Raw genomic sequence first — 13,086 nt, 5'->3', positions numbered from 1 at the left:
CAGTGAGTTCTAGATGCTTACAACCCTCTGAGTTAAAATATTTTTCCTCATCTCCCCTCTAATCTTTCTACTAATCACTTTAAATCTATGCCCCGTAATCATTGACCTCTTTACTAAAGTAAATAGGCCTTTCCATTCCATTCTGTCCAGGCCTCTCACCATTTTGTACATCTCAATCAAATCTCCTTTCAGCCTCCTCTGTTCCAAGGAGAACAACCCCAGCCTATCCAATATTTCTTCGTGCAATTTTCCAGTCCTAGCAACATCTTTATAAATCTCCTCTGCATCATCTCTAATACAATGACATCCTTTCTATAATGAGGTGACCAGAACTGTGCACAGTACTCAAGTTGTGACCTAGCTAATGTTTTACATAGCTCCCTGCTCTTATATTCTATGCTGTGGCTAATAAATAAAATGATTCCATATGCCTTCTTAATCACCTTATCAATCTGTCCTGCTACCTTCATGGATCTGTGGACAGTCACTCCAATGTCCCTCACTACCTCTACGCCTCTCAGTATCATCCCATTTATTGTGCAATCCTTTGCCTTGTTTGACATCATACTTCTCTGGGTTGAATTCCATTTGCCACTTTTCTGCCCATCTGACCAAACCATTGATATCTTCCTGCAGTTCACAGAATTCTCCTCACTGTCTACTACGCAGCCAATTTTTGTGTCGCCTGCAAACTTCTTGATCATTCCGTCTACATTTATGTCCAAATCATTAATATACACCACAAAAAGCAGGGGACCTAGTACTCAACACTAAGGAATTCCACTGGAAACAGCCTTCCAGTTACAAAAACACCACCAACAATTACCCTTTGTTTCCTGCCACTGAGCCAATTTTGTATCCAGCTTGCCACATTCCCTTGGATCCCATGGGCTTTTATCTTATTAACCAGTCTGCCACATGGGACCTTCTAACACTTTTATATCCTTTTATAAATAAGGAGGCCAAAACTGTCCACAGTATTCCAGATGTGGTCTCACCAGCTCCAGTACAACTCCAGTAAAACTTTTATATTCATTCTCCTTGCAATAAATGCCAACATTCCCTTTGCTTTCTTAATCACTTTCTGTACCTGCATGTACCAGGACACCCAGATCCCTCTGATTACCAGAGTTCTGCAACCTCTCTCCATTTAGTTAGTATATTGCTTTTCTATTCTTCCTGATGAAGTGGACAAGTTCACATTTTCCCACATTATATTCCATCTATCAAATTTTTGTCCACTCACTTAATCTATCAATATCCCTTTGTAGAAGCTTTACCTCATGGCAACTTGCTTCCCTACCTATGTTGGTGTCATTGGCAAATTTAGCTACCCTACATTCGGTCCCCTCATCCAGGTCATTGATATTGATTGTAAATAGTTGAAGCCCCAGCACTGATCCCTGTGGCACACAGTACTCAAGTTGTGGCCTAACTAATGTTTTATATAGTTCCAGCATAACCTCCATGCTCTTATATTCTATGCCACGGCTTATAAATAAAAGGATTCCACATGCCTTTTTAATCACATTATCAACTTGTCCTGCTTGTGAACCCCAAAATTACCTATTTATCCCTACACTCTCCTTCCTGTTAGATAACCAATCCTCTATTCATGATGATATATTATCCCCTAAACCATGAGCTCTTTTATTGTACAGCAACCTTTGATGTGGCAGCTTATCAACTATCTTTTGGTAATTCAGATAAGCCACATCTACAGGTTCTCCTTTATCTACCTTGCTTGTTATTTCCTCTGAGAACTCTTTTAAGACCCTAGGATGCAGGCCATCCGGTCTTGGGGAATTGTGAGCCTTTAAGCCTAATAGTTTTCCCAGTACTTTCCCTAGTGATGGCAATTGTTTTAAGTTCCTCCCTTCCATTCACCTTTTGTTTTTGAAAATGAGTACAGAAAATGCTGGAAATACTTAACTCAGGCAGCATCTGGGGAGAGAGAAGCAGAGTTTGCATTAAGGTTGATGATCTTTCTTCAGAACTGGAAAACATTAAAGATGTTGCGGGTTTGAAGCAAGTACAGAGGCAGAGAAAGTGGGGAGGGGAGGAAAGAAAAAAAGGAAGGTCTGTGATAGGTAGGAGAGATTAAATAACAAAAGGGAGGTGATGCAAGGCAAAAGGGATGGTAATGGGATATGTGAAAAAACAACAGATGGGTCTAAAGAGGAATGTAACAAAAGCAGAATCATTCCTAACGGCTGCTGTCTGCAAAAAAGGGGAGCAGTGGTTATGATCTGAATTGTTGAACTCAATGCTAAATCTGGATGATTGTAAATGCCTAACTGAAAGATAAAGTACTGTTCTCAAGCTTACGCTGGGTTCATTTGAATAATATAAGAAGCCAAGGATAGAGACATCAATGGGAATGGGGTGGAGAATTAAAACAACAGGTGAGCAGAAGCTCAGGGTCACACTGTGGACTGAACTGAGGTATTTCGCAAAGCAGTTACCACACCCAATCTGCATTTGGTTTCCATAACGTAGAGAAGACTGCATTGTGAGCAGTGAACACAGTATACTAAATTATATGCACAAGCAAATTGCCATTTCATCTGGAAGAAGTGTTTAGAGTCCTGGACAGTGCTATAGGAAGTAGAGGTGTTGAAGGTAATTGAAGAGCAGACTAGGGTGTCACAGAGGGAATGGTCCCTTCAGAATGTTGACTGGGGAGGGGAAGATGTGTTTGGTGATGGCATTGTGCTGGAGGTGCAGAATGGCAAAGGATAATATTGAATGTGGAGGCACGAGGTGGAAGGTGAAGACAAAATTGTGGTTCCAGGAGGGAGGGGAAAGGGCAAGGGCAGAAGTGCAGGAAACATGATGGACATGGTCAAGATAGAGAGAAATACTCAGTCAAGTTAAAAGGAAGTCATATTGGAAGGATTGACATCAGAAGTGATACAATGGAGATGGAGAAACTTGGGAGCATGGAAAAGTGTCTTTACAGGAAGCAAGGTGAAAGAAAGTGTAATAAAAGGTAGCTGTGGGAGTCAGTGGGCTTATAGTCAACAGGCTGTTCCTAGAAATGGAGATAGAGAAGTCAGGAAGGGAAGGGTTGCAGGTGGATCATATGAAGGCAAGGGAGGAATGGAAATTGGAAGCAAAGATGACATTTTAAAATTCGGGCCCAGAGCTGAAATCAGCACTGATAGTCTTCAATTTACTAGAATAAGAGGTGGGGGGCGGGGGGCGGATCTGAGTAGCACTGGAACAAAGAATGTTCCACATAGCCCATAGCAACAACTTTCATTTGGAGATAGTGAGTGGAGTCAAAGGATAGTTTTGTTAATGTAAGAACCCGTTCAGCCAGGCAGAGGAAAGTGGTGCTGGATGGGACTTGGTTGGACCTCCATTTAATACACCAGCATTAGAGAGAGACCAGTAAAGATTAACCAGTGTGATGAAAGACTGAGTGATGATGAATAATGGGTAAATTTGGATTCCTGGAGGTGAGGAGGTTAAGGAATGCTTTAATTGAAGTATAAAAAATAATGAGAAGAATTGTCAAGATAGATAAGAAGCATTTATTCTATGGAGTGAAGAAATCCAGAAGGTGGTCCAATCTTAGAATTTGATCTAAATTGAAAAATGAATCCAAGAAGAACACACAAAGGCCTGTGAAAATATGGGACATACTATTCCATAAGTCTACAACCACAAATTTAATTCAGCAGTTTTAACAACAATAATTGGATTTATATAGAACCTTTACGATAATGATTTGCTGAGACATATTGGACAAAAATTACATAGAAGGAAAATACCTAGAAAGTAAGGCTATTAAGAGATGCACAGAAAAGGCAGGGAATTGGGATTAAAAAGATGAAATTCATAAGAACACTGGGATCAAAATCCTGACAAGAATATTCAGGAAAGATATCAGATGAATCCTTGACACCTTCACCAAATTCCTCATCAATCTGGGGTTTACATCCAGTCTATGCCTAGGATTTAATGAAACTTAAATCTGTCTCATCAAACAGTCTTACATCAACCAGTTCTGATTATATTAGCATTTAAACTATCAACCTCTCGCCAGGATCCACACAAGCTACCAAATAAATGATAATTGTCAAGGGAGGGCTAATTCAAGGAAGAATTCAAACAACTTCATGAATTACTAAATGCTTATTAAGCATAGAATCATAATTAGCTGCTGAAACATTAAGTATATAAATAAATAATAGATAACATTAATTGGTAACTAAATAACAAGTTACAAAGGCAGTTCAATTATGTCAGTAATCAGGTATTAACTGCTTGTCGATCAAACAAGCTCTTTAGATGCTCTTTAGATAGCTGACAAACTAACAGCTTTTGATGGATTAAAACCGATAAGCTTACAGTTAGCAACATTTCCGGAACTTACATGACCTAGTCCTTATGAGCTGAGATTTGTTATCCATTTTACTCTGGGAGGATGATGTTAGGGTGATGAACCTCCATCTGCAGAGGTGTTATCCATTCTTCCTGAATGATCTCTTCCTAGATAAATTCATTGTCTGTGCTCATAGCTGTATCTGGTCTAACTGGCATAAATCTCATCTTCCTTGAGCTCAGGAAAACTTGTATACCTAAGTGACACACTTATATCTGGCTGGTATAACTGTACTATTTTAACTTCTGTAACTATTCTTACACTCAGTTGGAGATGATCTTTCCATTTTTCTGAGACACCCTTTTATACATTCCCAGAACTCCTACTGTGATGAAACTCAAATACTTGAGTGGGTCGTGGGTCGGAAACTCCAGTTCCCCATGAACCTCAGGCCTCCTGCACCAGCTGGGAAATGACCGCACATGCAAAGTTTGGTTGTTTTGTGTTCTTTAAGCCAAAGAGCAGCCCTATGCACATGCGTAGAAAGGAAAAGAGAACACAATGTGAAGAGGCAGGTCAGATGACCTGGAACGGAGCGTCATTGTAGTAAATGTGCCCCAGGGAGCAAGACACAGAAGAGGAAAAGGGAGAAAGTCCAAAACAAGGGATGGGAACAGGAAGATGCCCCAAAAGGCTGTCCCAGGTAAGGAATAAAAACGAGGACAGAAATAGGTCCCTTAAGTGAAGTTAAAGAAAGGAGCAAAGCAATCAGCTCCAAATTCAAGAAAGAGCTTCATGGAGCAGGCATTGAGTGAAGTGGGCATGAAAGAGGCCCTGAAGGCAGCCAAAGGTTGGTGACTCTGTGCTGTGGGCAGTTGGGGCAAAGGTATTACTTTGGAGAAGTGGTGTTCTGCTTGGCATGGCCAAAGATCTGAGACTGTGCATGAAAAGTAAAGCTTGAATGTACTCAGAGATCCAGGGAAAAGGAATCTTGGAAGGCGAGATTGAAACATTGCAAGGTGGGTCATTGTTGAAGTTGTCTGAATGGGAGCGACTTTTGAAGAGAATTCCAAGGCAAGATCTTCAGATGTGGAGATTGGAAACCCTCATTAGAAAGACAAGATCTCAGTGAGATTGGTTGGCTCACATCTGGATTGGTTGTTGAGAAATCCATGGAGTCTATTTTGGACACATCTGTCAGCTATTGTGTAGTATGGCGTGTCTGACCACAGTTTGCCTGTTAATTCACACATACCTCATACTTACCCTGAATGTTAGATTATCAGCTAGATGTTGTAAATTGTTTTATCTTCCTGAAATGGTATAGTAAAGGTTATTTTTGTTTGTTAAAAACTCATGGAATCTTGTGGCTTTATTCATTTTATTAAGCATCCTGAATCTCAAACTTTATCTACTTTAAATAAGACATTGTTGATCCCTAACTGGATCTTTCCCCAAGTCCCTGGGCCTGGCCAAGGATCATAATACTACACTTTCTACTACAAAAACTATTAAATTAAGTAGAACTAAACTAAGCAGTACTGAGGACTAAATCAGTGAAATTTAGTGTAAAAATACCATATTATATATTCTTATTTTCCAAAGAAATCTCAATGATATTGACAAATCTGAGTGACATGTTAGAAAAGATGAGCCCTTCTGGTAGCAATCACATCACAACCTATTGATGCCCTCATGACCTCCAAATCAATGAAACCCCAGAGCCTAAGGATGCCAGTTTACATATGTTCTCCCTAAATTCCCCAGTTCTTTGCTTACAGAGTCCCAATAAGACAGAATGTTCTCAACAAGCATCATTTACCCTATGATCTTGAAGGCTTGTCTTCTATTCCTGGTAAGAAATATTTTGTCTTATGAGCTTCCATGTTCAATTAGCGTTAGTCCTTTCCATTTCTCAGCTGTCAATGTGGCCACTGACTCCAATTTGAGGACAAAATTAAGGCATTTCTTAGATTTCTTTTGTGATGTATGTGTCACTGGCAAGGTCAGCATTTATTGCCTATCCCTGATGGCCATGATAAGGAGGTGATGAGCTGCCTTCTTGAACCACTGCAGTCCAAGCAGGGTAAGTATACCTACAGTGCTGTTAGGGAGCGATTTCCAGGATTTCAACCCAGCAACAGTGAAGGAGCAGCAATATAGTTTCAAGTCAGAATAGTGTGTGACTTGGAGGGTAACTTGTAGATGGTGGTGTTCCCATGTACCTGCTTCCCTTGTTCTTCATGGTGATGAATGTTGCAGGTTTGTTAGGTGCTATTGAAGGAGATTTTTGTTGCCATTGCAGTGCATTCTATACATATATACACACTGCTGCCACTGTGCTCTGGTGCAGCAGGGAGTAATTGTTCAAGGTGATGGAAAGGGTGCCAATCAAGCGGGCTGCTTTGCCCTGAGTGATATTGCATTTCTTGATAATTGTTGGAGGGTATTCATCCAGGTAAGTAGGAACTATTCATTCACACACCTGACTTGTGACTTGCAGATGGTGGCAGGCTTTGGGGAGCCAGGAAGTGAGTTACACATCACAAAATTCCCAGTCTCTGCTCTTGCAGCTACAATATTTATAGTGCTGATCCAGTTAAGTTTCTTGTCAATATGTCCCGTGGATGTTGATGGTGGGGGATATTCAGCAATGGGAATATAGTTGAATGTCAAAGGAAGGTGATTAAATTCTTTCTTGCTAGAGATGGTCATTGCCTGGCACTTGTGTGACACAAATGTTCCTTACCATTTATCAGCTCCAGGCTGAATGTCATCCCAAGGTATCTGAGGAGTTGCGAATGGAATTGAACACTGTGCAATTATCAGCAAACATCCCCACTTCTGACTTTATGATGGAGTGAAGATTATTGATGAACCAACTCAAGATGATTGGGCCCAGGACACTACCCTGAAGAGCTCCTGCAGAAATATCCTGTAGTTGAGATGATTGGCCTCCAACAATCACTACCATCTTCCTTTCTCTTTTTATTCATTCTAAGGATATGGGCTCCAGTGGCTACTCCGGCATTTATTGTCCATCCTTAATTGTCCTAGAGAAGGCGATGGTGAGCTGGCTCCTTAAGCCGCTGCAGTCCATGTGGCATAGGTACATCCACAGTGCTGTTAGGACGGGAGTTTCAGGATTTTGACCCAGCAACAATGAAGGAATGGTAATATATTTCCAGGTCAAGATGGTGAATGGCTTGGAGGGGTACTTCCAGGTGGTGGTGTTCCTACCTATCTGCTGCCCTTGTCCTTCTAGATGGTAGGAATCATGGGTTTGGAAAGTGCTGCCTAAGGAGCCTTGGTGAATTCCTGCAGTGCATCTTCTAAATGGTACACACTGTGCTACTGTGCATCGGTGGTGGAGGGAGCAAATGTTTGTGGATGTGGTGCCAATTAAGTGGGCTGCTTTGTCCTGGATGGTGTCAAGCTTCTTTAGTGTTGTTGGAGCTGTAGTCATCCAGGTAAGTGGAGAGTATTCCCATCACACTCCTGACTTGTGCCTTGTAGATTATGGACAGGCTCTGGGGAGTCAGGAGGTGAGTAACTCTTCATAGGATTCCTAGCCTCTGACCTGCCCTTGCAGCCACAGTATTTATATGGCCAGTCCAGTTCAATTTCTAGACAATGGTAGCCCCTAGGATGTTGATAGTGGGAAATTCAGCGATCGTAATGCCATTGAATGTCAAGGGGCAATGGTTAGATCCTCTCTTGTTGGAGGTGGCCATTGCCTGACACATGTGGCATGAATGTGACTTGGCACTTGTCAGCCCAAGTCTGGATGTTGACCAGATCTTGCTGCATTTGGCCATGGACTGCTTCAGTATCTGAGGAGTCATGAATGGTGCCGAACGTTGTGCAATCATCAGTGAACATTCCCACTCCTGTCCTTATGATGGAAGGAAGGTCATTGATGAAGCAGCTGAAGATGGTTGAGCCTAGGGCACTACCCTGAGGAACTCCTGCAGTGATGTCCTGGAGCTGAGATGACTGACCTCCAACAACCATAATGATCTTCCTTTGTGCTAGATATGACTCCAAGTAGTGGAGAGTTTTGCCCCCGATTCCCATGGACTCCAGTTTTGCTAGGGCTCCTTGATGTCACGCTCAGTCAAATGCAGCCTTGATTTCAAGGACAGTCACTTTCACCTCACCTCCGCAGTTCAGCTCTTTTGTCCATGTTTGACCAAAGTTGTAATAAGGTCAGAAGCTGAGTGGCCCCAGCTAGGTACGATTCCAACCAGTGGAGAATATAATATATTGTAGAGTTCTCTGTTCTTCCATCTCTGTTGTGGAGGTGTAAGTAAAGTGCTTCAACATGACTACTTGCATTTGAGAACGTGTGAGCCTTTTCTCAGTGCAGCGCCGATAGATGATGATGAGGATGAGATGACATTCTTCTCTACATTTCAATTGAGAAATTATGGACCAAAGAACATGGTGACACACTTTTGGAACTCCTAAAGTTGATTTTGAGGAAGTTTGATCAGGTTGGAAGGTTGTTCCATGTGCATGTAAGATTCATAAACAGTTCAGTGAGTTGGCATGGTATGTAATTTAAAAAGATTGAAAAGAAGGCTTATTTGGGGACAGTGGGGGAATTCAACACTTACAAAAAGGGCTGGTTTAATTACAAATAAAGCTTCCACATTTAGCTGAAAACGAACATAATAAAAGATGAGGATAAAGTAAATGTTTTCCTCACCAAGGTGGGGGCAGATGCTTTTGATGTAGTGCCTAACCAATGCTGTCTGAAAGACCCCAGTACTCTGGAATATCCTGGAATGAATGAGATTCTGGACTCTGAATGTGGCACAACTGATAATGAAATTGCACCTGAGAGTTGCAGTCCTTCAAAGGAAACAGTTGCCAAGTAAGGCTGTTACATGATTATATCCTTGAGTTAAAGAAACTCTCTCACCACTGTGGATCTGGCGCAAACTTAGAAATCAGCCTTAGAGACAATTTCAAGAAGGACTAAAAAAACAAGAAAATCCAAGCCAAGCTTTTGAGTAAAGACTAAGCTGACACGAAAGGCGGCTTGCAATGAGGTCATGACCATGGAAGTAGCAGAAAGAGACCTTTGCAAATTGCAAGAAAGTTCTGTTGCTGAGCTAGCAGGGAGGTTCATCAGATTTTAATGAGATCCAGTCTACGGCAGCCAAGTTCACAGATTCAGAATCAGAAATGTTGATGTTACCCCTGCCATGGTAGCCACCAACCATCTAAAATCCCCCATTTCCAGTTAAAGTGTCATGCTGGTGGGAAAGTCCGTCATATCCAGATATCCAGGAGCAGAGAAACAATAACGCTTCAGGTTATGGTAAAGCATCAACTCACAGCAATGCACCAGACCGAGGTTGCGGTAGATCTAAAGTTAATTCCTCAAATGATAGATATGGAAACAGAAAAGCCTCCTTAGATAGCACCTTGCAAACCCACGACTGCTACAATTTAGAAGGACAAACGCAGCAGATACATCAGAACACCACCACCTGGAACTTCCCCTCCAAGCTACATACCATCCTGACTTGGAAATGTATCGCTGTTCCCTTACTGTCGCTGGATCAAAATCATGGAAGTCCCTCCCTAACAGCACCTACACCACATGGACTGCAGTGGTTCAAGAAGGCAGCTCATCAGCGCTTTCTCAAGGGCAATTAGGGATGGACAATAAATGCTTGCCTAGCCAGCGACGCCCACATCCCATGAATGAATAAAAAAAAGACTCAGAGAACAAGAAAAATAGCCTATGGAAGATGAAAGTAAATAGGGCTGAAGACAGAATTCCAAAGCTTGTGGTAGAAACAGAGATTCACAGCTTCCTTTCATTGTTGATATAGCTGCACAGTTATCTCAGAAGGAAAACACAAGAAATCCCTAAGTCACATCCCCTTACACAAAACTGCTGTGAAATTGATTTGTTATTCCAGTAACAGTACTCCAGCTTTAGGTCAAATTAGTGTTAGGGTGGAATATCATGATACATCCAATTGCTTGCTATTGATATGAGTAAGAGGAAACAAAGTCTCCCTGCTGGAAAGGAATTGGCTTAAGAAGATACACTTCAACTGAGCCAAATTATTCACAGTAAGGATCAGTAAGAATATGTCTGGCAGTGAGAAAGTACCAAGAGAGCACAAAGCGGTCATTAAGCAAGGAAAACCAAATAATAAAATTTGGCATCACAAGGCCAAAGTCAAGTCAAAAGACAATGTACAGCTGAGATTTTGTAAGGCTAGGCCAGTGCTGTATGCACAGTTAAAAGCAGTAAATAAAAAAGGTGAATAGGTTAGAAAGAACAGGGGTAATTAAGAAGATGAAGAGCAGTAATTGGGCTGCATGCATTATGACAATTTAGAAAGTAAACAGGGCCGTTCAGGTTTGTGGAGATTTTAAATTTGCGGTAAATAAGGTGACTGAGAATGACACTTACTGCCTACCAGTTAAGATTTATTTTCTAATTTTGCTAATGGAAAGGTGCTCAGTAAGAAAGATCTGTCAAAAGCATATTTGCAGTTGGAATTAACTGACAAGAGCAAATTCTGCCATTCATAAACACAAAGTTGTCCTGGTTTGAAGGATTACCATTTGGGGTGTCTACTGCTCCCACAGTGTTCCAGAGCATCATGGACCAGGTATTATGTGCAATGAAGGGAGTATGCCATTTCTTAGATGACATTCTAATTAACAGTAAGACAGAGAACGAGCAAATTGTAAGGTTGAACAAAGTCCAAGTCAACTTCAAGAGTATGGCAACAAAGCTAAAAAGCACAAGTGCTTCATGGTGTCTAGTGTAACCTGGGTCACCAAAGGTATCCATCCAAAGAAGGTGAACGTATCCATCCAAAGAAGGTTGGGGAATTTTGAAAGCAAAGAGACCAGGGAGCAAAGAGCACCTTAAAACTTTCATAGGGATTGTTGTGTGTTAGTCTAAGTTCATCCCCAACTTAGCCAATATGTTCACCCCATTGTATCAACTGCTCAAAGATAGAATAGATTGGGAGTGGTGTGTGGAATGTCAGAAAGCACTTATAGAAGTGAAGGAGGTACTGACTAGTGATGTTGTTTTGACCCACTTTAATTCCAAGAAACAATTATTTTTGTGTGTGTAATGCCTCACTACAAGGATTAGGTGTCTTATCTCACACAATGGACGACAGTACGTGGAAGCCTGTAGCATATGCTTCATGCAATGAAGTCAGAGCAAAATTACTCAAGTTGAAAAAGAGCCATTAGCAATCATATATGGGGCAGAATTTTTAGGTCGGATGTATAGCACATGATGACGTTGGGCGAGTGTCCTGATGCCATCCCGTGCTCACTTGATATTTTGGTCGGCGGGCACCCACAAAAGTCAGAAGTACGCCCGCCAACAATTAAGGTGGCAATTAAGTCCTTTAAAGTTCCAATTGTCCCCGATTTTTCATGGCCCGTCCAACCGTATGGTTGGCAGATGGACGAACCTGCCAGGGGGACTTTGCATTTTTGATGAAACCTCATTCAAGGGCGGGATGAGATTTCCGTTATTACATTAAAAAAATGTATGTACAGAATTTTCATCATGTGTATGTTCAGGTGACTGATTCTGATGTGTGGACATTTTTTCCAGATTTTAAAATCTTTATTTATTGCTTTTAAATTCTTCAGCTTCCTGACGCAGCTTTCTGCCTTCAGGGGGCTTTCATTCTGCACTCCCTCTCGCCCATACTTATGTCAGTGCCCGTACTCCTCCCATCCCACCCCTGTAGCGCTGAGCATTTCAGCACACGTTTCACACTGGCTGACCTTTAACTGGCCATCCAGCATGAAGTCGCGGTTGGGGGCCGATTGCATGCGGCGGTCCATTCCCCAGCTGCTCCCGGGTCTGCCAATCATGCCCGCACACCAACCTAAAAATCCTGATGTTACAAAATTCCACAAATACCCGTATGGTAGGAAGTTCCATTTGTTAACTGACTACCAAGTGTTTTGATGGGGTTTTACTTACAGTATGAGTGACTTAAAGATAGTATATAGCTTTGCTTCAGGCTATTTATTTAAAACTACTTAGAAAGACCTCATGGTAAGTACATTGTTCTTTGGAGGACACAGACTGTTCTGTGTCTTCATCTTTAAGAATCTCTTTGACCTCTGACCCTGATGTCATGCTTACATCATCATTAACATTATTGTCTCATTAACATTATTGTCTCATTAACATAACCATTAACCCTTTACTCTATATCTCCTCCCCAAGTTTAACCTCAAAACTGTTACATTATTTTGTTAAACTATTTACATTGCATTCCGCCCATCTGTTAAAAACATATACGGTTTACAGTTTCCATCCAAATCCTACCTCTGCCCACTTCCCAAGAAAGAATGAAGAAAAAAAAATGGATTTCTCCTAGGAAATCATCAAGTTGAAATGCTGTATTTCCAAAAATCCTGCACTTCAAAATGGTTGGAAATCTGTTCCAGCTTTCTCCCCATATTGTGCTTTAGATCTGCAAAATTGTTTAACATGTCCGGTCTTGCCACAGAGAAAGCATTTGGCTCCCCCTGCTGAGCAGTCTTCACAGTATTTTGGCATTGCATCTGGAAATTTTAAACATAGGTGTAAGGGTTCTCCCCGCCCCTTTGGAGGCTTTGGCAGGCTTTTTCACAGGCTTTTCAGTGGGTGGGGCTCCCAACTTTGGGCCTACATACTGGATCAACCACACCCAAGCCTCGATGTCTCCCTGAAGTATGGCCCAATTCTGCTG

Source organism: Carcharodon carcharias, chromosome 6 (genome assembly GCF_017639515.1).
Source record: "Carcharodon carcharias isolate sCarCar2 chromosome 6, sCarCar2.pri, whole genome shotgun sequence".
Taxonomy (NCBI): domain Eukaryota; kingdom Metazoa; phylum Chordata; class Chondrichthyes; order Lamniformes; family Lamnidae; genus Carcharodon; species Carcharodon carcharias.
Note: the sequence above shows the minus strand (reverse complement) of the source record.